Source organism: Sceloporus occidentalis, unplaced genomic scaffold, assembly GCF_023333645.1.
Source record: "Sceloporus occidentalis isolate IW3139 unplaced genomic scaffold, rSceOcc1.0.p SCAF_8, whole genome shotgun sequence".
Classification (NCBI taxonomy): domain Eukaryota; kingdom Metazoa; phylum Chordata; class Lepidosauria; order Squamata; family Phrynosomatidae; genus Sceloporus; species Sceloporus occidentalis.
This window is the reverse complement of record NW_028316988.1, coordinates 29,145,849-29,172,371: the sequence shown is the minus strand read 5'-3', so window position 1 is coordinate 29,172,371 and position 26,523 is coordinate 29,145,849. Positions and strand designations below refer to the sequence as shown.

Genomic DNA, 26,523 nt, shown 5'->3' with positions numbered 1-26,523 from the left:
CTGAGCATAGAACTGCGCTGGAGGAGCTACAATGGCCTAGTAGTGTCCTCTCTAGGAATCTCTAGGTCCTCCAGGGCAACTCTGTGGCCAACGTCCAACAGACACTGAGCATAGAACTGCGCTGGAGGAGCTACAATGGCCTAGTAGTGTTCTCTCTAGGAATCTCTAGGTCCTCCAGGGCAACTCTGTGGCCAACGTCTGACAGACACTGACCATAGAACTGTGTTGGAGGAGCTACAAAGGCCTAGTAGAGTGTCCTCTCTAGGAATCTCTAGGTCCTCCAATGCAACTCTATGGTCAACGTCCAACAGACACTGACCATAGAGTTGCACTGGAGGAGCTACAAAGGCCTAGTAGAGTGTTCTCTCTAGGAATCTCTAGCTCTTTCAGTGCAACTTTTTGGTTAAAGTTGACCATAGAGTTGCACTGGAGAACCTAGATATTCCTAGAGAGGACTTATTGATCAAATCCATGAATAATCAAAGCTGCAAATATGGAGGGATGAGTGCCGCCTGACAGAGAAGGCCCAGTAGTAGCTCACGAAATGACAGATCCCAGAACTCCATAGTACTGAGGTGTTATATTGAATCAAAGCGGTGTCAAACTGTGTTAAATCTGCATTGCGGACGCAGCCGCGGTTTGGAAGAAACATTTCACTGGTTCTGAGGGGATTTAAAACGGCTTTGGCTGACCTTCGCAAAACACCCCTGACCCGGGTCTTCCATTTCGGACATGCAAAATAGCGTTAATTTGGATGGACATTTTTGTTGTGTCGTTCTTCCTTTTTGTGATGAAGGGACCTCTTCCTCCCCATTGTTTCCATTTTAATTTTGTAACCCTGGTACCAAATTTTCCTGCTCAAGAAGTCATACAGTATTTGGTTAATTGAAGGATTTTTATATCCTAATTGTTTCATTTATAGGATTTATTGCCTGCCTTTCTCCCAAGATGGGATTCAAAATGGGGATTTTTCTGCCAGCAGAGGTCAGGCGAAACACAGACACAAAGGAAGGAAAATATCTCCTTTCCAACCTTTATCCAAAGACTAGGATAAATTAAAAGCAAATATATATATATATAAGTTCAATTATTGGTCCCCAGTTTTACAAGGCTTTGTGCAATTATGAGAGTGGAAGAGGAATCCTTTAGAAAAGCAGGATATATTTACTGTTGGACCAGTAAATATATATTTGTATATTTATAAATATAGACATTTATATTTATATTTATATATAATATATGTTATAAATATGTATTACATATTTATATAGAATATATATTTATATATTTATGTATAATATTACATTTAATAATATATTATGTAAATTTATATATTTATATATAATATTTATACATAATATATATATATTAAAGATATAATATAATATAATAATATATAACAATATAATATATATTATACACACACACATATATATACTATATTTATATATATTATATAAATTTATATATATATATATATATATATATATATATATATATATAATATTTATACATAGTACTATATTATAGATATATATTAAAATATAATAATATAATGTAATAATATACAATCATATTATACATATGCATATGTATATATATAATATTTTTGCATAATACTAAGGGGAGTCAGCATAGTGTAGTGGTTTGAGCGTTGGACTATGACTCTGGAGAACAGGGTTTGAATCCCCATTTGGCCTTGTAAACCCACTGGGCAAGTAGTCACACTCTCAGCATCAGAGTGGGTTTGCATGGCTGAGCAAGGATTTGAACCCTGGCCTCCCAAAGGCATAGTCCAACACTCCGAATATAGAAATAAAATACATAAAAATGCATGTAGATGAACCTAAAAACAGCGAACAATCCGTAAAACACTACATACTGACAATTGGGATTTGTAAGTAGGTGAGGCACTTAAATTGGTATCAAACTGGATTATTTCTACATTGCAGATGCTCCCCAAGAACGCTTTTTGACACTGCGTCGCTGTGCGTGCCGGTGAGGATCGGACCGAACAAAAGCCTGAATATCTTAAAATTTGGGAGGGCCCATACAAGGAGATCATTCCATACAGGTAAGACAGATTTGGACTACAAATCCCAACATCCCCCAGACAGCTTTAGTTGCTCAAAAAGATAACTTTGCCAGGTTCCCTTGTGGCCCTAAAACTGGCTCGCTTGCCTTCAGGTATGGTCAGTCGTTCTTCCCCCATCGTTTTGTCTCTCCTCAAGGGATGCATCTGCGAGCGAGCTTGTAGATTTCAATAACCTCCCTTGTCGGGCTCTTGGGAACTGAGTTCAAGGTTGCTAACACAGGTGGATGTGTCAAGGGCACGGATCTTAAGATGGCCTCTTCCCTTGGGGATATGTGACCTCTTGGAGCCAGACCCGCGATGCTGCCTCAGCCGTGCCGAAGCTAATCATTTTTGCAGCTTTGACACGAGAAGCTTGTCTGGGGCTGACTTCGTTCATTACTCCAACGATGCCTGAGATGAGCACAAAGGGACACGAAATTGACCCAGTCCTCTTTTGAAAAGGTTTTACATCCTCTGCTGTTGTGATAAATGGGCCGAGGACGATGGGTTTTACGCTCGGCGCTTTACCGAAAGAGAGGAAATTCAAGCCAAAATCCAATCGCCAGTCAGAAATTGAGAGGATTTACACAAGTCCTCCCAAAGGAGGGCAAAGTATTGGGAAATGTAGGTCGTTCCGAGGGGGAAATGTAGGACGTGACAAAATAAAAGCTAAAAACACTCACAGAATTGTAAATCAGTGCTTCTCGGTCATGCTCAAAATGGAGGGCCTTTTGGAATTCTTCCTGGACTGAAATGCTGAAACGTAGGATATGTCCTAGAAAAGGAGGATGCCTGGTCACCCTGACTGTGTTCTTATTGTTGCAGTGGATTTATTGGAGTTGTTGTTGTTGTTGTATGCAGTGAAGTCCTTTCCAGTTTACGGCGACCCTATTGTGGGACTCTCTTGGCAAGGTTTGTTCAGAGGGGATCGGCCGTTGTCTTCCCCTGCGGCTGAGAGAGTGTGACTTGCTCAAGGTAACCCATGGGTTTCACAGCTGAGTCGGGAGACAGAGATTAGCTAGACTCAGGTCCAGGGTTAGTGGTTTGAGATGGGAGTTAGGGAGATGGTAGGAGAGATAGGGTGAGAGACAGATTAGCTAGACTCAGGTCAGGCAGTTGGGATTAGGCGTTTGAGATGGGAATTAGGAAAATAAGTGAGATATGGTAGGAGAGTTTAGTCAGGGTGAGAGACAGAGATTAGTTAGATTCAGGCCAAGTAGTTAAGATTAGGAGTTCGAGGTGGGAGTTAGGAAGATGAGTCAGAGATGTTAGGAGAGATAGTTGGGTCAGAGACAGAGATTAGTTAGACTCAAATCAGGCAGTAAGGATTAGGGGTTTGAGGTGGGAGTTAGGAAAAAGAGTGAGAGATGTTAGGAGATATAGGGTGGGAGACAGATTAGACAGACTCAGGTCAGGCAATTAGGATTAAAGGTTTGAGATGGGAATTGGGAAGATGAGTGAGAAATGTTAGGAGAGATAGTGTAAGAGACAGAGACTCAGACTCAGGTCAGGCAGTTAGGATTAAGGGTTTGAGATAGGTGTTAGGAAGATGAGTGAGAGATGTTAGGAGAGCTAGTCAGGGTGAGAGACAAGAGATTAGTTAGATTCTGGTCAGATAGTTAGGATTAGGGGTTTGAAATGGGAATTGGGAAAATGAGTGAGATATGGTAGGAGAGTTAATCAGGCTGAGAGTCAGAGATTAGTTAGACTCAGGTCAGGCAGTTAGGGCTAGGGGTTTGAGATGGGAGTTAGGAACATGAGTGAGAGATGTTCGGAGAATTAGTGAGGCTCAAAGACAGAGACGAGGTACACTCAAAACACCCCAGTTTTTCTCTCCTCCTTCCTCCTCACTTTTAGTACATGGAGAAAGGGGGGGATATCAAAATACATCTCTTAATATGAGCTGCAGTGGTGTTTTATTTTATTTTTTCCTCCTCTCTGCCAGAGACAGCTCTCTCTCTCTCTCTCTCTCTCTCTCTCTCTCTCTTTCTGTTCATTATGGTAATGGTCTCGTCTCCATTTGGGCATGCTATCACAGTAACACTCGAAAAGGGAAATGACAGCTACTTTAAACTATTATCTCTATTCTTCGCCGGCACAGGCCTCTTTCCCTCCCTCTCCGACATGAAGGTAAGCGCTAATAGCGGGCGGCTAGGAAAGAACCTTTCACGCATTAGTCCAAGTATCTCATTAACACGCTTTTGCCTGGCCTTGGCACAAATGGACTTTTTGCAGCAAGGAGTGCGACCAGATTTATTTTTTTTAGAAAAATTAAAAATTAAAAGCATGGTGGGCCAATTCATGTTTTGGTGACAACCATCCCGGCACCCCTTTTCGACAAAAACAGAGTGTTTCCGAATACAGCTAGACACTAGCATTAAACCAGATGAAGGCCTTGGGCCACTTAACTTAGTATCGCCAACTCTGCTGTCCCACTTTTTCAGCTGCTTTTCGTTAGACTCAGGATTAGGAATTTGAGATGGGAGTTAGCAATATGAGTGAGAGATGCTAGGAGAGATAGTTGGGCAGAGACAGAGATTAGTTATACTCAGGACAGGTAGTTAGGATTAGAGGTTTGAGATGGGAGTTAGCAATATGAGTGAGAGATGTTAGCAGAGACAGTCAGGGCCAGAGACAGGCATTAGTTAGATTCAGGTTGGGTAGCTAGGATCAGGGTTTGAGATGGGAGTTAGCAATATGAGTGAGAGATGCTAGGAGAGATAGTTGGGCAGAGACAGAGATTAGTTATACTCAGGACAGGTAGTTAGGATTAGAGGTTTGAGATGGGAGTGAGCAATATGAGTGAGAGATGTTAGCAGAGACAGTCAGGGCCAGAGACAGGCATTAGTTAGATTCAGGTTGGGTAGCTAGGATCAGGGTTTGAGATGGGAGTTAGAAATATGAGTGAGAGATGTTAGGAGAGATAGTTGGGTCAGAGACAGAGATTAGTTATACTCAGGACAGGTAGTTAGGATTAGAGGTTTGAGATGGGAGTGAGCAATATGAGTGAGAGATGTTAGCAGAGACAGTCAGGGCCAGAGACAGGCATTAATTAGATTCAGGTTGGGTAGCTAGGATCAGGGTTTGAGATGGGAGTTAGAAATATGAGAGAGAGATGTTAGGAGAGATAGTTGGGTCAGAGACAGAGATTAGTTATACTCAGGACAGGTAGTTAGGATTAGAGGTTTGAGATGGGAGTGAGCAATATGAGTGAGAGATGTTAGCAGAGACAGTCAGGGCCAGAGACAGGCATTAGTTAGATTCAGGTTGGGTAGCTAGGATCAGGGTTTGAGATGGGAGTTAGAAATATGAGTGAGAGATGTTAGGAGAGATAGTTGGGTCAGAGACAGAGATTAGTTATACTCAGGACAGGTAGTTAGGATTAGAGGTTTGAGATGGGAGTGAGCAATATGAGTGAGAGATGTTAGCAGAGACAGTCAGGGCCAGAGACAGACATTAGTTAGATTCAGGTCAGGTAGCTAGGATCAGGGTTTGAGATGGGAGTTAGCAGCAATATGAGTGAGAGATGTTAGGAGAGATAGTTGGGTCAGAGACAGAGATTAGTTAGGTCAGGCAGTTAGGATTAGGGGTTTGAGATGGGAGTTAGGAGTGTGAGTGAGAGATGTTAGGAGAATTAGTCAGGGTCAGAGACAGAAACAAGTTAGAATCAGGTCATTTAGTGTTAGGAATGAGAGATGGGAAGAATATGAGTGAGAGGTGTTAGGCGAATTAGTTGGGTCAGAGACATATTAGTAGGCTCAGGTCAGTTAGTTAGGAGTGGGGTGAGAAATGTTAGGAGAGGTAGTCAGGGTCAGAGACAAGGGTTAGTTAGTCAGGTAAATTAGGATTAGTAGTGAGAGATGGGAGTTAGGAATATGAGAGACAGAAATTAGTTAAACTCAGTTCAGTTAGAATTCGGAGTGAGAGCTGTAAGGAGAGTCAATCAGCCTCCCTAGAATGATCTTTCACACTAAATATCAACCTCTCATTCATGTAAATAACTAGCTAATTATCTATCTAGTTAACTAATTAATTCACTAATTAACAGTCTAGTTGTCTCTCCTGTACATTCACTTAACTAAAACAATTTAACTAGCCGGCTAGTTAGTTAAATGGATGCACAGAGCATCCAACTGGAGCCGGCTGTGAGTTGGTGAATTAATAGGTCAGCTAGTTAATCCACTAGTTAATTTTAATTATTAATTCTAATTAGATCATTCAATAGTTAACTAGTTAATGGACCAGTTGATAGTTAACTTTTCCCTTTCGAAAAGGGAAAGGGTTTGTCTCTACACCTGTCAATACCCCTGCTGGATTTGCATTTAGAAATCTGTTGGCCGGATTGGATGCCCACCGGCCAAATCTGCGAACCTCAGCGATGCGATGGATGCCTTGGGCAAAATGGTTTCAATCAGCAGAAAGAGACAAACTTTACCTCTCCTGCTACAAATGCACCTCCGGAAAAGCACATCTCTTAGCTCAGACGTGAGCGAGCGCATATGACAGTGATTGCAACAGGAGCACAAAAGAGCCGCCGGTCCAGAGAAGGGCTCGCCTTGCCTCTGCAAAGAGTTTTATTCGGCACGCTCGGCCGCGGCTGGCGAAATGAACAACAGGCTCTTTTTCTGTCGCAAGACAAAGGTGGAACTCATGGGGGGAAACCTGAGAGATTTGCCCATTTTGTTGTGTACCTTCAGGTCATTTCCATCAACCTAATACAGAGTTTTCTGGGGCTGAGAGTGTGTGGCTTGCCCAACAGTCAAGTATGGAATCGAGCTCTGATCTCCAGAGTCCTAGTCCAATGCTCAAACCACTACACCAAACCCGCTTTCTAGATTTGCCCATAGCTTTGAGCAAATCATGTCACATTAATTGTCCTGCAAACACACAAAAATGCACACTCCTAGCCAGTCCCAAGACAGTACCTCTATCCAGAAAAGCAGAGCTATCATCAGAGAATGGCCCTTGGGGTCTCTTCCAACTCTAGGATCCTATCATCTTTAAGAATCAAGATTCAGGACTACTTATTGTTCATATATTTTCTACCAATGCAACTAGTATCGAATTGGTATCTTGTTTCATGGCAGGGGGTTGGACTGGATGTCCCTTGGGGTCCCTTCCAGCTCTGGGATTCTAGAACACTCCTGATCACTAATCTCTGGATTTGGGGAATAGGTGGGATGGATGGAGGAGTCAACAACTACTGTTGTTATTAACTACCTTTGAGTCGATCCTGACTTATGGTGACCCTGTGATGAGGCATCTCCAAGACCCCTATCCTCCGCTGCTCTGCTTAGGTCCTACAAATTCATATCCATCACCTCCCTAATAAAGTCTATCCATCTGACATGTGGTCTTCCTCTCTTGCAACATCCCTCCGCCTTTCCTAGCATTATTGTCTTTTCCAATGCGTCACGATGTCGCCAAAGTACGGCTGCCTCAATTTTGCCATCTTGGCTTTCTAGAAGACTTCAGGCTTGATCTCTTCCAGGATCCATTGCTTTGTCTTTTTGGAGGTCCACCATGTTCTCAGCACTCTTCCCCAGCACTGCATCTCCAGTAAGTTGATTTTCTTCCTATCTGCCTTCTTCACTATCCAGCTCTCACATCCGTATGTGACGATGGGGAATACAGTGGCTTGGGTGACTCTAACTTTAGTGCTCAGTTGTATATCTTTACTCTTCAGGGTCTTGTCTAGTCCTTTCAAAGCTGCCTTTCCCATTCCTAGTCTTCTTCTGGTTCCTTGACTGCAGTCTCCTTTCTTATCAATATTTGATTCAAGGTACAGGAACTCTTCCCTGTTCAGCTCTTGCATCCCTATGTGGTGATGGGAACCACCATTGTTTGGATAATCCTCACTTTACTGTTCACTTGTTTATCTTTACCCTTTAGGATCTTGTCTAGTTCTTCCATCCCTGCCCTTCCCATTCCTAGTCTTCGTCTGATTTCTTGACTGCAGTCTCTTTCCTGATCAATATTTGATCCGAGGGTCAATATTTGATCCAATCCTTGATCCAAGGAACTCTTTCCTGTCCAGCTCTTGCATCCCTACATAGTGATAGGAACTACTGTGATTTGGACGATTCTGACTAGTATTCATTTGTATATCTTTCCGCTTTAGGATCTTATCTAGTTCTTTCAAGGCTGCCCTTCCCATTCCCCGTCTCCCAATTTCTTGAATGCAGTCTCCTTCTTGATCAATATTTGATCCAAGGAACTCTTCAGTGTCTGGCTCTTGCATCCCTACATAGTGATGGGAACTACTGTGGGTTGGACAATCCTCACTTTAGTATTCACTTGTTTATCTTTACTCTTTAGGATCGTCTCTGGTTCTTTCCTGGTTGCCCTTCCCATTCCTAGTCTTCTTCTCATTTCTTCCAGTCTCCTTCCTACAATCATAGACTAATAGAAGAGACCCCAAGGGGCTATCAGGTCCAACCCCATTCTGCCATGCAGGAACTCTCAATCAAAGCATCCCTGACAGATGGCCATCCAGCCTCTGCTTAAATACCTCCAAAGAAGGAGACGCCACCACTCTCTGAGGGAGTGTGTCCCACTGTATCAATATTTGATGCAAGGATCAATACTTGGTCCAAGGAACTCTTACCCATCCAACTCTCCCATTCGTACAAGGTGATGAGGAATACAATGGTCAAAGATTTTTCAAAACTATTTTCTCCTCCCAAGCTTGGGCAAGAGATGCTCCTGCTCTTGGCCTCTGCTGGGAAGACTGGGATGGTGTTACCTGGTCCTGATGCGGTTGCCGTGGCGACCTGGGATGCTCGGCAACAGGTTGCCGGGGAGTCATGTGAGCCAAGGATGCTAATCAGGCAGGTTGTACAAACCAGGTCAGGGAAGGGCGAAAGATGCTCAGATGATGCTCACCTCCTCCTTTCCCCCAAACACTGCTTTGGTTTCTAATTACACAGAAGAGAGAGGAGGAAAGAGAGATGAAAAAACAACTCCAAAATAATTAATTCTTCAACCCTGATCTTTTGCCCGGGACCCTGTCTTCAGCAACCGGACCCACGCCGCCCGAAAGCGGACTTCGCCTTCACCTCTGGAGCACTTTGCTCCTCCGGGCCAAAATCCAGCACGACCCTCCAGCCTCAAAAATTAAAAACCAGAAGAAAAACAAATCAATCAGGGGGGAAATTGGAAAGAATAAACAATAATAATTTGAGAGCAACGACCTGTACCAAGGTCTAGAAAAACAGTGTTATTCTTGTCATTGTTGCGTTCCTTCTGGTCCTTTCCGACTTATGGCGAAGGCGAAGCTATCGTGGGGTTTTCTTGGCATGTTTCTTCAGAGTTTGCTCTCTGAGGCTCAGAGTGGGTGACTTGCCCAAGAGCCCCAAAAAGCACAGGGGCAACTGGGGAATGGTATAGCCCGCAGGGGTGCAACAAAGCCCCGTTTCAGAAGTGCAAAGATGCTGGGGGGTTTGCTTTTGCCATCCTCTGAGGTTGAGAGAGTGTGACTTGCCCAAGGTCCCAAAAAAGCATACACTTGTCTCTCCGTATGCGCTAGGGTTAGGGTCACAAGACCCCCGTTAATATGGAGAAACCACAAATAACAAAAACACCATGTTTTTACCTGAGAGGACACCTCTCTAGGAATCTCTAGGTCCTTCAGGGCAACTCTGTGGTCATCATCTGACAGACACTGACCATAGAACTGCACTGGAGGAGCTACAAAGGCCTAGTAGAGTATTCTCTCTAGGAATCTCTAGGTCTTTCAGTGCAACTTTTAGTTAAAGTTGACCATAGAGTTACACTGGAGGACCTAGATATTCCTAGAGAGGAACATATTAATCAAATCCATGAATAATCAAATCTGCAAATGTCAAAGCCGCAAATATGGAGGGATGAGTGTAGAGAGCAGCATCAACTGGGGGACATTATGACTCCTTTGCTACTGTATAGAGGTGCAACGAAACCCCGTTTGTGAAATGCAAAGATGCTGAGGGGCTTTGCCCTTGCTATCCTATGAGGTTGAGAGAGTGTGACTTGCCCAGTAGGGTCACCCAGTAGGTTTCCATGGCTGAGTAGCGACTCAAACCCTGGCCTTCAAGTTGCTATGCCATGCTGGATCCCAATAAAACAACAAACCACTTGAAACAACTGCAGATTTTTAAAAAGAAGCACCTTAAATGAGATATATATATATAACATGACACCAGGTGTAAAGAGCTTAAAAGAATACAGCAATTAAAACCAGATACGAATACCAAATACATCAGTTAACAAAACCAATGTGTTCCTGGGCTTCTTACTTCCCTAAACGAAAATGTGGTACCAGAGGGAGAAACAACACAAAGGTTGAATAGAGAGGTTCTTGCGCCACCAGAAAAGAAGAGCAGTTTGACATGTTCCAGCGAACCTTTTTTTCCTCCCAAATTCAGAATATGCACCTGTGAAATGAAACAATCAGGTCAGGTAAGCCTTGCATCAGGGAACGAAAATGTCTTGAGCCTTCTAGAGACCACTTGGAAGTTTCTTCCAGCATGCAGGGATGTCTGCCTTTCCTTATCCTGTCTCATCTCACGGTAGCCATCTCAGGCTGCAGAATAAATGCAGATTGACGCCGCTTTAATTGCTCTGGCTCCATACTATGGATTCCAGGGATTCGTAGTTTGTTGTGGCCCCAGAGCTTTCTCTGACAGAGCAGGCTCAACATCTCACGAAGCTACAAAGCCCTGAATCCCAGAATTGCGTTAACGCTGCAGTGTAAACGCAAGCCAGCCTTTTGTGCGTGTTGCGAGCTTTCGTGCAAAATGCATGAAAGACGTGTTGCATTGGAGCTTTGTTCAGAGGAGGTTTGTCATTTCCATCCTCCGAGGCTGAGAGAGTGAGACTTGTCCAAGGACACCCAGTTGGTTTTCATGGCCAAGCTGGGATTCGAACACTGACCTCCAGAGTCCTGTGCTCAGACCACTATGCACTCTGGTTCCTGGTGGTTTTGCCTTGTGGTTAAAAGAGGATTTTTGGAGATAAAAGCAGCACCTTTGGAGACAAAAACAGGATTTTTGGATACAAAAGCAGGACCTTTGGAGACCAAAGCAGGACTTTCGGAGACTAAGGAAGAACTTTTGGAGATAAAAACAGGACCTTTGGCGATAAAGCAGGACCTTTAGAGTAAAAAAAAGGATATTGCGAGACGAAATCAGGACTTTTGCAAAGAAAAACAGGACTTTTGGATACAAAAGCAGGACCTTTGGAGACTAAAACAGGACCTTTGGAGTTTAAAGCAGGACCTTTAGGCAAAAACAGGAATTTGTGAGACAAAATCAGGATTTTTTCAAAGAAAAACAGGACCTTTGGAGATAAGAACAGGACTTCTGGAGACCAAAGCAGGACTTTAGGAGACAAAAACAGGACTTTTGGAGACTAATAAGGAAGGACTTTTGGAGACAAAAACAGGACCTTTGGAGACTAAGGCAGAACCTTTCGAGTCAAAAACAGGACTTTATGAGACAAAATTAGCACTTTTGCAAAGAAAAACAGGACTTTTGGAGACAAAAGAAGGACCTTGGCGACTAAAAGCAGGGCCTTTAGAACCAAAAACAGGAGTTTTGGAGACAAAAACAGGACTTTTGCAGACAAAAACAGGACTTTGGCAGACCACTGCAGGGCAACCAATTTAGCACCATGGTTTCAGGGGTGAGTTTGTTTGTGCATCTTTTAATTCTTGTTCATCAGACACCCCATGTTTTCTGTAGGAAACCCTCTCCACCTCCGCAACGAATCCCTCCCCAGCTCCGTTTCCTTTCCTCTCTCTTTTCCCCTCGCTTTCTCTGCAGTTACTATAGAGACGCTAATGTCGCCGTGATAAGTGTTTACAAGACAGGGCCGTGCAGACAGATGGTGGCCTCTACTCCACCTGAACCTGGGTTTCATGTTTTCCCCATCCAGGCTGGGATCTGGGGCTTGCAAGGGATTAGGAAAGAGGGTTAAAATTTACACATCTGTTGTGGCCTCCGAAACCTGAGCTTTTCGCCCAGGTTGGGAAGGATTAACTGGTCCGGCAGCACCAAGGCCTCACATGTAGACTCAGACATGGGAACACCCGTCTGGGGCCTTGGCTCCATGCCTGAAGCTGGGAGTGACAAGGCACCCACAACCGGATACAGGATTGCACACACCGAGGGAGATACACATCGGAGGTGTGCAGTCCTTCTCAGGGTGAAGATGGAGGAAGAGGGATGGAAGGAAAGGAGGGTGAATGGTTGAAAAAGGAAGAAATGGGTAGAAGGAAATCCAGTTCAGAAGGAAGGAAGGAATCAAGTTCAATAGGGAGGAAGGGAGGAAGGAAGGAATCAAGATCATGTTAGAAAGAAATCAAGTCCAAAAGACTGGGAGAGAGGAGAGAAATCAGAAGGGAAAGAAGGAAGGAAGGAATGAAGTTCAAGAGGGTGGAAGGAGGGAAGGAAGGATGAAATCAAGTTCAATAAGGAGGAAGGAAGGAATTAAGATCAATAGGAAGGAAGGAATCAAGTTCATATTAGGAAAGAAATCAGGTTCAACAGACTGGGAGAGAGGAGAGAAATCAACTTCAGAAGGAAGGAAGGAATCAAGTTCATGTTAGAAAGAAATCAAGTCCAAAAGAGAGAGAGGAGAGAAATCAGAAGGAAGGAAGGAAGGAAGGAAGGAAGGAAGTTCAATAGGGTGGAAGGAGGGAAGGAAGGAAGGAAGGATGAAATCGAGTTCAATAAGGAGGAAGGAAAGAAGAAAGGAAGGAATCAAGTTTAATACGGAAGAAGGAAGGAGTTCAATAGGAAGGAAGGAATCAAGTTCATGTTAGGAAAGAAATCAGGCCCAACAGACTGGGAGAGAGGAGAGAAATCAACTTCAGAAGGATGGAAAGAAGGAAGGAAGGAATTAAGTTGAATGGAAAGAGAAAAAAGTTATGTACGGAAAGAAATCTAGTCTAATAGAGAGATAGCAAGGGAAAGAAATCAGCTTTGGAAGGAAAGAAGTTATTTCAGTGGGACAGAAGGAAATTTAATAAAGAAATCACACTCAGCAGGCAGAGAAGGAGGGAGGAAAATCAACTTCAAAAGGAGGAAGGAAGAGACAAATCAAGTTCAGTGGGCAGGAAGAAAAGAGATTGTGTTAGGAAAGAAATCGAATCCAACAGACAGGGAGGGAAGGAGAGAAATGATTATTATTATAATTATTTTATTTTCTTATATCCCGCCTTTCTCCCAACATAGGGACTCAAGGTAGTGAACAACATCAACTTTGATAGGAAGGAAGGAAGGAAGGAAGGAAGGAAGGAAGGAAGGAAGGAAGGGAGGGAGGGAGGGAGGGACGGACGGATTGAGTTCAATGAGTAGGAAGAAAGGAAATTAAGTTAGGAAAGAAATCCAATCCAAAAGACAGGGAGGGAGGAGAGAAATCAACTTCAGAAAGAAGGAAGGAAGGAAGGAAGGGTGTTCAATGGTCAGGAAGCAAGGGAATTAAGTTAGGAAACACCAGCCCCAAACTACCCATTTCAAAGCCCCTCTTCCAATGACAGGGGCAAAGATTCCACCTAAACTTTAGGAAGACCTTCCTGATGGTCAGAGCTGCTGGACAGTGGGAGCTGCTCCCTTGGAGAGTGGTGGAGCCTCCTACTCTGGAGGCCTTTAAACAGAGGCTGGATGGAGGGCTCTGATGCTGTGTCTTCCTGCATGGCAGAAGGCAGGGGCTTGTAGTGGATGGCCCTTTGGGGGTGACCCTTGGAACTCTAGGCTCCTAGGGCCGGCTGCCCCTCTTTGCAAGGAAGGGTGCTCTACTTCTCTCTTTCTCTGACAGTGAATGCTCCAGATGTGTGCCCTGGGGCCACAGAGCATCTGCCTCTCTCCTTAGCAATGCCCCAATGCAGCTTCTCCATCTTCCTCCTTTCCTCCCTTTGCCTCCAACTTCCCCCAACCTGTTGCTATCTGCTTTTTTATTCTTCTTTTCCTCCCTCCCTCCTTCCCTTTTCTCTCTCTCTCTCTGAAAGGGAGGTGGAGTCCTGAAAAGCGAGGCTACTCTCTCTCTGTGATGTAATGGTTGCCTTGGCCAGATCCGACTGGAGCAGAAGCAAGGCAGGCGGGTGGGACCAGGGAAGGCATTGGCTGCCTTTGCAAGGAAAGGGGGGGGGGATGCAAGGCAAGGGCTGGGGGCAGAAGCACGAGGCCAGGTCCCCCCCATCGCCCCTCCCTGGGGCTTGGAGGCTAGCCTATATATAAAGGGCAGCCCGGGATCTAGGTGGGCTTTTTTTGCAGCTCCTGATGCCCAAGGCTGGCTTTGCAAAAAGGCAGGTGAGGTTTGGGTGGCAAGCCCATCATCCCAGGTGAGGAGGGCTAGGGAGCTGGAGAAAGGGAGGAGGGAGACCCCCCCCCCTGCACCTGGCTGGTTTGGCTTTCCTCCAAGGCAGACCCATCCCACCAAAAGAAAGCTCAGTGCATTCCCTGGGGTTGCAGTTTGGAAATCTGGAAATTGCAAAAGGTACTTTGTTAGCTCAGGAGAAGTCTAGGGACCTGAAGGAAGGTGGGTGAGGATGGGTGGGTGAAGAGAGACCCCTTCACCTGGCTGGTTTCCCCTTTCCCCAAGGCAAATCCCTCCCCAAAATAAGGTCCATGCTCTCCCTTGGGTAGCTGGTTGGAAATCTGGAACTGCAAAAGGTGTTTTCTTAGCCAAGGTGAGGTCTAGGGACCTGGAAGAAGGTGGGCCAAGGGAGGGAGGGACCCCTTCTCCTGGCTGGTTTTCCCTTTCCCCAAGACAAATCCATCCTCCTCTTCTCAAAACAAAATACTGCTCTCCTTTAGCTAGCAGACTGGAAATCTGATCATTGCAAAAGGTACTTTGTTAGCCAAAGTGAAGTCTAGGGACCTGGAGAAAGGTGGGCAAAGAAGAGGGAGGGGCCCTTTCACCTGGCTGCTTTTCCCTTTCTCCAAATCACAGCCCTCAAAAAGAAACTCCAGGGCTCTCCCTTGGGCAGCAGACTGGAAACCTGAAATTGCAGCAAGGGACTTTGTTATCCCAGTCTAGGGACCTGAAACGAGGGGAGTGAGGGTGAGAGGATGGAAAGACCCCTTCACCTGGCTGGTTTTCCCTTTCTCCAAGGCCAATCCAGTCCCCCTTCCCCAAAACAAAATACTGCTCTCTCTTGAGTAGCAGATTTGAGATCTGAAATTGCAGAATGTATTGAGGTCTAGGACCTAAAGAAAGGTGGCTAAGGGTGGGTGGTGGGTGCATGGATAGATGGAGAGACCCCTTCAACTGGCTGACTTACCTTTCTCCAAAATAAATCCAGCTCCCCACTCCCCTAAAGGAAATACTGCTCTCCTTTGGGTAGCAGATGGGAAATTGGAAATTGCAGGATGTACTTTCTTATCCAAAGGAAGGTCTAGGGACCTGAAAAAAGGTGGGTAAGGGTGCGAAGGTGGATGGATAGAAAGACCCCCTTCACCTGGCTGACTTTCCCTTTTTCCAAGGCAAATCCATCCCCTCTTCCCCCCCAAAAAGAAACCTCAATGCTCTCCCTTAGGTAGCAGATTTTGAAATCTGGAATTGCAGAACGTGCTTTATTTTCATGATGCAGGGGTTTGAACATTGGACTAGGACTCTGGTAGGCCAGGGTTCAAATCCCCGATCGAGCATCAAAACCCACTGGGTGACCTTGGGCAAGTCACACTCTCTCGGCCTCAGGAAGACCGCAATGGCAAACCCCTCTGAAGAAACGTGCCCAGAAAACCCTATGGTAGGTTTGCCTTAGGGTTGCCAGAAGCCAGAAATGACTTGGAGGCCCACAGCAACAACAAAGAGAAGGTTGTGGTTGTGAAAAAACCCCAGGCTCCATCGGAGAAGGATCTGGGATGCCAAAGCAAGAAGGGAACGCTGCCAGTTCTTTTCTCTTCTTTATCTCTCTCTTTCTGAGCCCTAATGTTTTGGGAGAAGTAGGTAAAGGTATGGGAAGAAGATCAAGTTCCTTACACAGGCATCCCAAAAGCGCTGTTGTTTGGCATGTTTTTCTTCTTCTTCTTTATTACTGTGGTACAATTTTGGGTCTGGACAAAGCGTTTCCAAAAGAAGTCAAAAATACTAAAGGCAGCGAGAGAGGAAACGCCTTCATTTCCCTCCAGCTATATAGAGAAAGGAGTCCCAAAACCACCTGTGGAATATTCTTTCCCAGCAGGCGAAGTTGACAGGCTTCTTTCTCCAACTCATCTTTCTTACTCCTCTCCCTTTTTCTCTTCCCCAGACTCTTTCTCCTTCCATCTTTCCTTTTTCACTCATGCTTGATGGAAAAGTCCCAGATGTTTTTTTCCCCCCCTGTTCTTCCCCATTTTATCCTGGGTTAAAAACATCTATGGATCTCCAAAATAAAATCCGAAAGAACGGGGACAAAATCTGGGATTTTTTGGTCTTTGCAGTCTCTCTGGATGCTAACCTCTTTTGTCTTTTTTTGCAAAGTCGTGAGCGGTGAATGTCTGCAAGAATGATCTGTCGGTGTGCTGTATTTTTTAAACAAATAGAAATCAGAATAGGGAAAGAAATGGCAACGCTTCTACTCTGTTTGGTTTCCAGGGGGATTAGAAATGGTGCTGTTGTTTGGTTGCTGGTTTTAAATCTTCATTAACAATCGCTTCCAGTTCTGCTCTGACGGAATCGAGGGACGTACAACAACACCCCAAATCCACAAAACAGAGTTGCCTTTATTCGGCTAACCGAAATGCACAAAACGCATCATGTATTTTGTGCATTTGGGTTGACCCAATCAAGGTGTCCACAAAACAGTGTGGATCCACAAAACAGGTTCCGACAACCAAAATACACCAAGTGCACCATGTATTTTGTCCATTTGGACTGCCTCAACAAAGGTATCCCCGTTTTGTGGATTTGGGATGTTGTTGGAGTTTGCTTAGCCATAGAAAGCTGTTGGGAGACCTTAAGCAAGTCACACTCTCTCAGCTTCAGTGGAAAGCAAGGGCAGATGCCTCTGAACAAATCTTGCCAAGAAAACCCCAGGATAGTTTTGCCTTTGGGTCTCCATAAGTCAGAAATGACTTGAAGGCCCATGACAATGAAATAATAACAATGATGATGATGATGGAGGAGGAGGAGGAATTTCAGTTCTCATTCACGTTGTGGCAGTATATTAATTATCAGATGGAAACATTAGTATTAAAGTTCATCATTATTAGAATTAAAGGTTATTCATCTCTTGACCAGACCTAAAAGTGCTTGGAGTACTAATATGTTACTCAGACGCAGACCCAAGGTAAGTCTTGAGTGAGCCAACTTGGTGTATCGTACTATTGCAGGGGTTTCCAAACTTACATCCTCCAGGTCTTTGGACTTCAACTCCCAGAAGCCCCAGCCAGCTTGGCCAACAGTCAGGAATTCTGGGAGTTGAAGTCCAAAACATCTGGAGGACCAAAGTTTGGTCTAAGAGTCAACACAATGATTTTTCAGCACCATGGAGAGAGGTGGCAATTGAGAGACTGGACAGTGCAAAATTGGGATGGCTCCAAGAGAATCATAGAATGACAAAATTAGAGGAGACCCCCAAGGGTCATCCAATCCAACCTCAATATATTTAAACAGGGGAGAGCTTTGGATCACCAGGAGGGCTTCAAGAGATGCAGAATTTGGACTTGAGGGCCAAACCCCATTTTTTTTAGCCCACAAGCTGCGATTATTATTAATCCCCATTGTTTATTATTCCCCCAAAGTGCTTATCAAACCATAAGTTATTCCCTCAAAGTGCTGTCCAGTAAAATCACAATATCTTTCCAAAATAGCACAGAATGAAACGGTATCCGTTATTGCCGAAGCAGTTTTTAGAAAGACGCTCAAAATAATTGATTAATTATTAATTATCTATTTGGATCCAGCGTAGTTTAACAGTTTGAGGGTTGGACTATGACTCTGGAGACCAGGGTTCGAATCCCCGCTGAGCCATGAAACCCACTGGGTGACCTTGGCCAAGTCACACTCTCTCAGCCTCAGAAGATGGCAATGGCAAATCAAGAAAAAACCTGTGACAGGTTCGCAGTAGAGTTACCCTAAATTGGAAATGACTTGCACACAACAACAGCCATATGTGTATGTGCATATATATATATATATATATATATATATATACCTTAATTATTTTTACACTCTCATTTCAAACATTTGAAATTTCCCAAGGTTGCATGGTGATCTGTTTTAAGGTCGCCTTAAGTCGGAAATGACTTGCGGGCTAATAATAATAATAATAATAATAATAATGTTCAATCAATTTTTAGTTCCAAGTACAGCAAAACCACCCAGGATCTGTAGACTTTACGTCAAGGTGTAACTAACAAGTGCCATTTATTCCAGTGGATTGACTCCAGTAGGGTTTAAAATTGAATTTAATTCCAGTTTATTTTACATAGTTCTTGCTGCCTTCCTTATTGTTATATTTGTGTTGTAAACCACCTTGATTCCTTCGGGAAAAGGCAGAATATAAATAAATTATTATTATTATTATTATTATATTTACAGCGCTTTATAAATAAAGGTTAATAATAATAATGATAATAATAATAATATTTTCTCATCTTCTTTTCCCTTCCCTCCTCCTTCCTTCCTTCCTTCCTTCCTTTCTTTCTTTCTTTCTTTCTTTTTTTCTTTCTTTCTTTCTTTCCTTTCACTTCCATTGCTAGCTTAGTCGATTGGCCTTGATGGTGCAGATCTGATAATTTAATTTTTGTTAAAGGAAAGATACGTGAAACATCCACTTAAAATCAGATTTAAAAGGATAAGGTATTAGCCCCGCTGAGCCGACTTCTCCTGAAGAAGCCACGACCTGCCTGTCGAAATCTCGCTCAGATAACAAAGCATTAGCATGCCCAGAGGAGACTTACTTATTACTTACTCAGAAAATACTCAGAGGGAAAAATGCTTTGCAACAAGTCAGACTGTCTAGCCCAGTACTATGTGCTCCGACTGGAAGAACTCATTCAGATACCCCAACCTTGGATTTGTAGTTGGCCATGACATTTAGAGCAGGATAAATGTCCCCCAGAACTGCAGATTCCAGGATTTCCATCACATTGAGCCATGGCTGTTAAAGTGGTATCAAACTGGGTTGTTTCTGCTGTGCAGATGCACCTTCCACAACCAGATATAAACATTGGAAAATTGGATGGTTCTGACTTTGGGATTTAATGATATATCTTTGCACTTCAGGATCTTGTCTAGTTCCTTCATCGCAGCCCTTCCAAGTCCTAGTCTTTGAATCCCGTAATAAATTAATTAATGGTCTTTTTCTGGTTCCTTGACTACAGCCTCCATTTTGGAGGTGTAGAAAAGCCAGCCTGACGGAGTGGTTTGAATGTTGGACTAGACTCTAGAGATCAGAGTTCGAATCCCCACTCAGTCTTGAAAACCACAGGATGAGCCTGGGCAAGTCACACTCTCTCAGCCTCAGAGGAAGGCAATGGCAAAGCTCCTTTGAACAAACCTTGCCAAGAAAACTCCATTATAAGTTTGCCTTAGGGTCGGAAAGGACTTAAAGGCACACAACAACAGCGACAACAGAAGCTTGCGTGACATACAATGGATAATTTGGAAGGGTTGCTTTCATTACGATTCACTTGCTTATTCCTCCCGTTCCAGCATTTCCTTTGACGCCATGAATTCTTGCATCCTGCGTTGCAATGCTTCCTCCCTGCAGACTTGCCACATTTCTCCGTCTCAACCGTAATCTGGTTTGTCAGGTGGATCTGCTGATGAATCGGTGAGCAGAACCAACTCAGGAAATAAACCCGGCCCTAGATTTCATGGCTAAAGGGTTGGACTCGCTGACCTTTAAAGATCTTAAAATCACAGGCTACATCTGCACTGCAGAATTAATGCAGTTTGACACCGCTTTAACCACCATGGCTCCATCCTGGGATCTGTAGTTTGGTGAGATACTCAGCCTTCTCCGTCTTGGAGCATTGGTGCATTCGAAGCATTCCCTAGGATGGAGCCATGGCAGTTAAAGCAGTGTTGAACTGCATTAATTCTCCAGTGTGGCTGGGAGAGACCTTCTGGTTCCCAAATCTTGGTCTTCCAGCTGTTTTGGACTTCACTTCCCAGAAACCCCAGCCAGCCTGGTCAATAGCTGGGGATTCTGGGAGCTGAAGTCCAAAACATCTGTAGGACCAAAATTTGGGAATAGTCTAAGCCAGGAAGACACAACTAACACAGTCCTGAGAGATGTCCATCCAACCTATCACAGGGGTTTTTTTGGACAAGATTAGTTCAGAGGAGATTTGCATTCATTACCTTCCCCTGAAGTTGAGAGTATGTGACTTGTCCAAGTCACCCAGTTGGCTTATATGGCTGAACCGGGATTTGAACTCCGGTCTCCAAGTCAGTCCAACGTTCAAACCACAATGCCACACCAGCTGCATTTGACACCACTTTCACTGCCATGGCTTGGTGTTAAGGATTCTTGGTATCTACAGTTTGTGGTGGCACCAGAGCGCTCTGCCATTTAGAAGGCTAAATGCAGCCATTGAGCCATGGCAGCTAAAGTGGCGTCAAACTGCATTATTTCTGCAGCATGGATGCATCCGACGGCACAACAAACCCCAGATTTCAGTTCTCAATTCTCAACCCAATGCCATTCTGTTCTTTCTCCTTGGCGCCCTGATAAGATAAGCAGGTTGTGCATAGAGTTTTGGCACTTTTGGGGTTGTGAGTCTGGCATGGATCTACTTTCTTATGCATAAGCCAACCTAAATCTAAAGTAACCCTATTTGGGATTAGCGTATTAGGAAAGCAAAACTACTTAGCAAGGGATCAGTTGTCTGTAAGGTGCAGCCGGCAATAAGCTTCCTAGGTTTGATTTTAATTCCCCCCAAAAGCAGAGAGAGAAATCAGATCCACTCCTCCATCACTATTCTCCTCAACCTCCTCCTCCTTCATTATCTTCATCTTTTTATTATTATTATTTTATTGTTGTGTGCCTTCGAGTTATTTATGACTTTCGGTGACCCTATAATGGGTTTTTTTGGGTGGCAAGATTAGCTCAGAGGAGGTTTGCCTTTGCCTCCCTCTGAGGCTGTGAGAGTGTGACAGGCCGAAGTAACAAAACCTTACAAAAGAGAGCATGGTGGAAAAAAACTTACTTCTTTGGAGGCTTTTAAACAGAGGCTGGATGGCCATCTGTCAAAGAGAGGGCTTTGGTTGGGTTTTCCTGCATGGCCGAATGGAGTTGGATTGGATGGCCCTTGGGTCCCCCTTCCAACCCTAGGACTTCTGTGTTTCTAGTTTTGCGGGCTTCATGTTCCAAGCAGCAAATAGTATCGGAGTGGCACATACTCCACGGACTGGACTGGATTTTCTCAGCACGCAGGTAGACTAGGTTGGCCGTCCGTCCAACCAACGCATCCCACCGTGCCGGTAACCATGGCACAAATCGCGTCTGCTGTCAAGAGCAGCCGTTACATAAAAGAAGCAGGACACAGGAGTCATGGATTATCCTGGCCAGATATTTTCCATTCATACACCAAGATCTTCCTTTCTCTCTGCACATGCACAGAAGGAAGGAAAAGCAGACAACATAGACACACATATGTATATTTTATGTAAGGACTAGGGAGAACCAATGCGGCATAGTGGTTTCAGTGTTGGACTATGACTCTGGAGACCAGAGTTCAGTTTCTAGCTCAGCCATGAAACCCACTGGGTCACCTTGGGCAAGAAATCACACACTCTCAGCCTCAGTGGAAAGCAATGACAAACCTCCTCTGAACAAATTTTGCCAAGAAAACAACATGATAGTTTCCCCTTAGGGCGGCCATAAGTCAGAAATGACTTGAAGGCACACAATAACTACAACAACAATTGCGTCTGAGGAAGCGGACTTAAGTCTAGGAAAGTTCATTCTGCCAACTTCTTTCTTTCAGTGAGTCTCAAAGGTGCTACAAGATCTCTCCACATTCTGATTCCACAGACTAACATGGCTAAATCTTTGAATTCTGCAACAACAATGTTTAGGTGCATCTACACTTGAGAAATATTGTAGTTTGATGCCCCTTGTACTAGCCTGGCTCCGTCCGACAGATTCCTGGGATCCGTAGTTTGGTGAGGTACCCGCACACTTTGGCAGAGATGGCAAAAAACCTTGCAAAACTACAAATCCCGGGTTTCCATAAACTGGAGCTCCAGCACTTAAAGTGGTGTCAAATTGCATTATTTCTACAGTGTAGATGCACCCTAGGATGTGTTCGTAGCTGCTTCCCAATGCTCAGCCCTGCATCGCATGAATTTCAGTTGTGCCCTTATAGAGATGTTGGCAATAGCCAGAGATGGCTGACCTCATTATTTCCCCAGCATTTTGGTGGACGTTTTTCAGGTTTCTAGGAGCAATTCAAGATCTTAATTTGGCTGTTCCGATTCTGTGTGAGTTCCCATTATGCAGGGAATGGGGACTTGGACAGACATCTATAAGGAAAGACAAATATCTTGTTAAAGCTACCTTTCGCTAGCTGTGAAACCCAACCGCTCAGCAGCATGCCATCAAACCTTGTTGATGAGGCTCACCGAAGGAAAAGTTGGTGGGATACAAAGTGAAGTGGGGTGGTTTATTCTCTTTGTGGGCCTTAGGATGCTCACAGAGACAATCCATTCCTTTGCAGGGCAGGAAGGGAGTGAGGATCGGGTTGTAAAACCTGTTATCTCCTACCTTTATTCCAGTCTGGTGTTGCAGAGTGGGAAGGCACTTCAGAGATCTTCCAGTCCAAACCTTGGGTAATGCAGCAGAGGCAGGGCTGTGCCAATAGTGTGATGCAGCAGCTGAAAAAGCCAATCTGATTCTAGGCTGCATCAGTCGGAGTGTAGTGTCTAGATCGAGGGAAGTAAAAGGACCACTTGATTCTGCTTTGTTCAGACCCAATTTGGAATATTATGTCCATAATTCAAGAAGGATGTGGACAAGCTAGACAGTGTCCAGAGGAGGGCAGCCAAAATGGTGGAAGGCCTAGAAACCATAAAGCCCTATGAGGAACAGCTTAGGGATCTGGGGATGAATAGCCTGGGGAAGAGAAGGTTAAGGGGGACATGATAGCCATGTTTAAATATTGGAAGGGATGCCTTATTGAGAATGGGGCAAGCTTGATTTCTGGTGCTCCAGAGAATAAGATACAGAGTAATGGATGGAAGCTACAGGAAAAGAGACTCTATTTCAACATTAGGAAGAACTTCCTGATGCAACAGTTGAAGACGCTGCCAGAGTCTCTTTCTTTGGAGGTTTTTGAACAGAGGCTGGATGGCCATCTGTTGGGATTGCTTTGATTCTGTATTCCTGCATGGCAGAATGGGGGTTCAATGGATGACCCTTGGGGTCTCTTCCAACTCTGTGATTCTATGCAAGGAGGAACAAACCAAGAGAGTTGCCTCTCGGACGGAGATTTCTACTACACCTCCCCATGCATTTCCTCCAGTCGCCGAATTCTACTCTTGCAGGGACTTTAAACCTCAACCAAGCATTGGGAAATACAGTCTTGGCATCCAAAGACAAAGGAGTACTAAAGTTTCCTAGAGAATGTGATCCCAACAAATATAAGAGGGCCAGGTGTGATCAGTTTTCAGTGTCTTACTGAAATGATGATTTTTCAGTGTCTTCCTGCCTGCAATGCTAGATATTTCAGAACTGTCGGAAAATTTCACGGAGGGGGCAGAGGTCTTTTTTGTGAGTTTTGGTGGGTCTCGCTCTTTTGTGGATTTTGGGTCTTATTGTGCCAGACCGACTTGCAACCTAACGGAGATCCCAGCCTATATTGATACCCCGCCGCTGAGCTGAATGAGGCTTATTTCAGAGTAGATGTGCCTTTTTGGCACTTTTAGGGTTCCCCTTCCAAACACTATTCCAAAATCCTACATTCATTTTTTTGAACCGCTCTCTCCTGCGAAATCACCCTCCCTTTTTTTATCCGACAAATGCCTCCCCATTGTTCCTTCCCTTTCTTTTAAAAATTACTTTTTGCCCTTGCTTTCTCTTTCCCCTAACGGACTGTCTTTATTATTATTATTATTGTTAAAAGGGAAAGTTGGGGGTGTGGATAGAAAGGGAGAGAAAAGAAGAAAAGAATTTGGAGGGGAGGAGAAAATTGTAGGCTGGCAAGGATAAAATTGCTCTCGGACAAAGGAAGCGATCAAGCGCCTGTCGATAAAGTGTCGAAAGGCCAAAAAAGGAAAAAAACGGCACACGCACATCCCTCCCCGTCCACAAAGTGGCTGAGTGGCTTTGGACGAGGCTTTCGGTTCGGAGCAATTAAGCAGCACGGACGAGATGTGCCCGCGGTTGACATTTGTGCTTTTCTTCTTCGGCAAGGCCTTTGGGGAATCGGGCAAAGTGCCGAAGGACGCAATGAATCTGAAAAGAAGCTGCCATCAAAGAAGAAGAAGAGTGGCCGGGTGACCTTTTTCAATATAAGACCATTCCTCTGTTTCAGGGTATGCCACACCTTGGAAGCCGCGGAGCCAGGTTTTCCAAAAAACATAGCCGCAGGGGATAATCGTAGGTTCAAATTGCAAGCGATTCCAATTATTAAGAAATTCTTAACTGGAAATGTTGTTTGGCCGAGGAATGGATTCCTTCACAGGATGGTGGGCTCCTCTTCTTTGGAGACCTTTAGGTGGGCATCTCTTAGGAGTGCTTTAGTGGTGGATTCCTGCATGGCAGAAGGGATCTAGATTACCTTTCGGGACCAATGGCTCTCGAAAGTGCTTCATTTCTATGCAGGAGGTGGAAAAAAACAGTAGGCAAGAGGAGTCAAAAGTCTATGTCTTCTTGGAGCATTTGCACCAGCCAGATTTCAGTACCCACCATTGGAGTTAGATATTCACTCCCTATTTTCTGCAATCCCAGCACTTATTTTGAATGCTTTATTTGTTCATTACCATTCTTTAGATGCTCTTGAAAGGCCCTTCTGGATCTGGTTTAAGGCCTTTAGTTGCATTTTTGTATTTTAACATAGTGGTTTGAGAGTTGGAATGGGACTCGGGAGACCAGGATTCGATTCCCAGCTCGGCCATGAAACCTCACTCTCTCAGCCTTGGCAAACCTCCTCTGAACAAATCTTGGCCAGAAAACCCCAGGATAGGTTCGCCTTAGGGTTTCCATAAGTCAGAACCGACTTGAAGGCACACAACAGCAACAGCAAACCCTACCTGGAGCCTTTAGGAAAATTGGGAAAGAATTATTATTATTATTATTATTATTAACTGCATGGCCATTCTTTTTCAGGAAGGAAACTCTGAAGAAGGGAATGGAAAGCAAGAGAGTAAGATGTGAGAGCGATCTTTCCACCATCACCACAAAGAGGACATTATTGGCTCATTTCTGGTTGGAAGACTAGTGATTTTGTTGTTGTGACTTATAGAGGAGACAACAAATCACAGCCTACCATCCAGCATGGGCCCATGCTCTCCACAACTCACGCTACTGTAAACTTCTTGTTCCACAACCTTTTTGGAGCAGTCACTCCAAACATACCAGTGAATTCATTGGCCTAATAAACTGGGAGCGTTCCCAAACATCTTTGCTTTTGTGTCTGAACATAGAGTTGTAGTTGTTGTTGTTGTGTGCCTTCGAGTCATTTCCGACTTATGGCGACCCTAAAACGAACCTATCGTGAGGTTTACTTGGCAAGTTCCTTCCCAGAGGGTTTGCCATTGCCATCCTCAGAGGCTGAGAGAGTATGACTTGCCTAAGTGGGTTTCCATGGCTGAGCTGGGATTCGAACCTGGTCTTCAGAGTCATAGTCCACACTCACACCACTTTACCACATACCTCACAAGTATTTCAGCACCTCATGTTGAATACCGGCTATTGCTGTTGTCAAGTGGCCAAAATACCCTAAAGGCACCAGATTCTGTCTGATTGGGGAAGCTAAGCAGGGCCGGCCCTGGTTAGTACTTGGATGGGAGCCTGTCAATATTTCCAAGTGCTTTCATTGTGCTCAGTTAAATCATCAGGGCAGAGAGGAGAGGAGAAGGCAGGATCTGGCCCTTCCCTGCAGGCTCAGGCAAAACCAAACTGCTGCAGCCGCTCTCTTGTGTTACGTTGCGATATCGCTTGTCTCCATCTATGAAATGTTGGAGGGGATGCAAATGAGAAAAATAGGGATGAGATCTCACATGCACTGTACTATGTCTCTCCTCTAAGCCCCATCTTGGACTCGGCGTTTAACTGTTGCAACCCCCTCCATGGCCATTCAGCAGCTCATGGAGAGTGGGAGACTCAAAGAAGTGCCTGGCTATGTTCCTGTGGCCAGATGTTGACCTGTGACTTTCTCCATTGAGATCCGGCAGAGTCCTCCAATAAGTAATAATCATTTTTCGTCCAACACGGAGACATAGCCAGATGCATCTCAATTCTTCCTTCTAATGCTCACCGGACAATGAATGCCCTAAAGGTAGTTATAGCTGGCAAATCATGAACTTTTGCCATG

General features: G+C 44.5%; 1 long non-coding RNA gene across 1 annotated transcript; it reads left to right on the top strand.

Annotated features, from left to right (window-relative positions):
- The first annotated feature begins 498 nt into the window (after positions 1-498).
- Positions 499-25,505, top strand: LOC149308457 (uncharacterized). Its single transcript, XR_016282146.1, has 3 exons — positions 499-575; positions 1,953-2,074; positions 25,317-25,505. It is a non-coding gene; the product is annotated as an uncharacterized LOC149308457 (long non-coding RNA).
- The last annotated feature ends 1,018 nt before the right edge of the window (positions 25,506-26,523 follow it).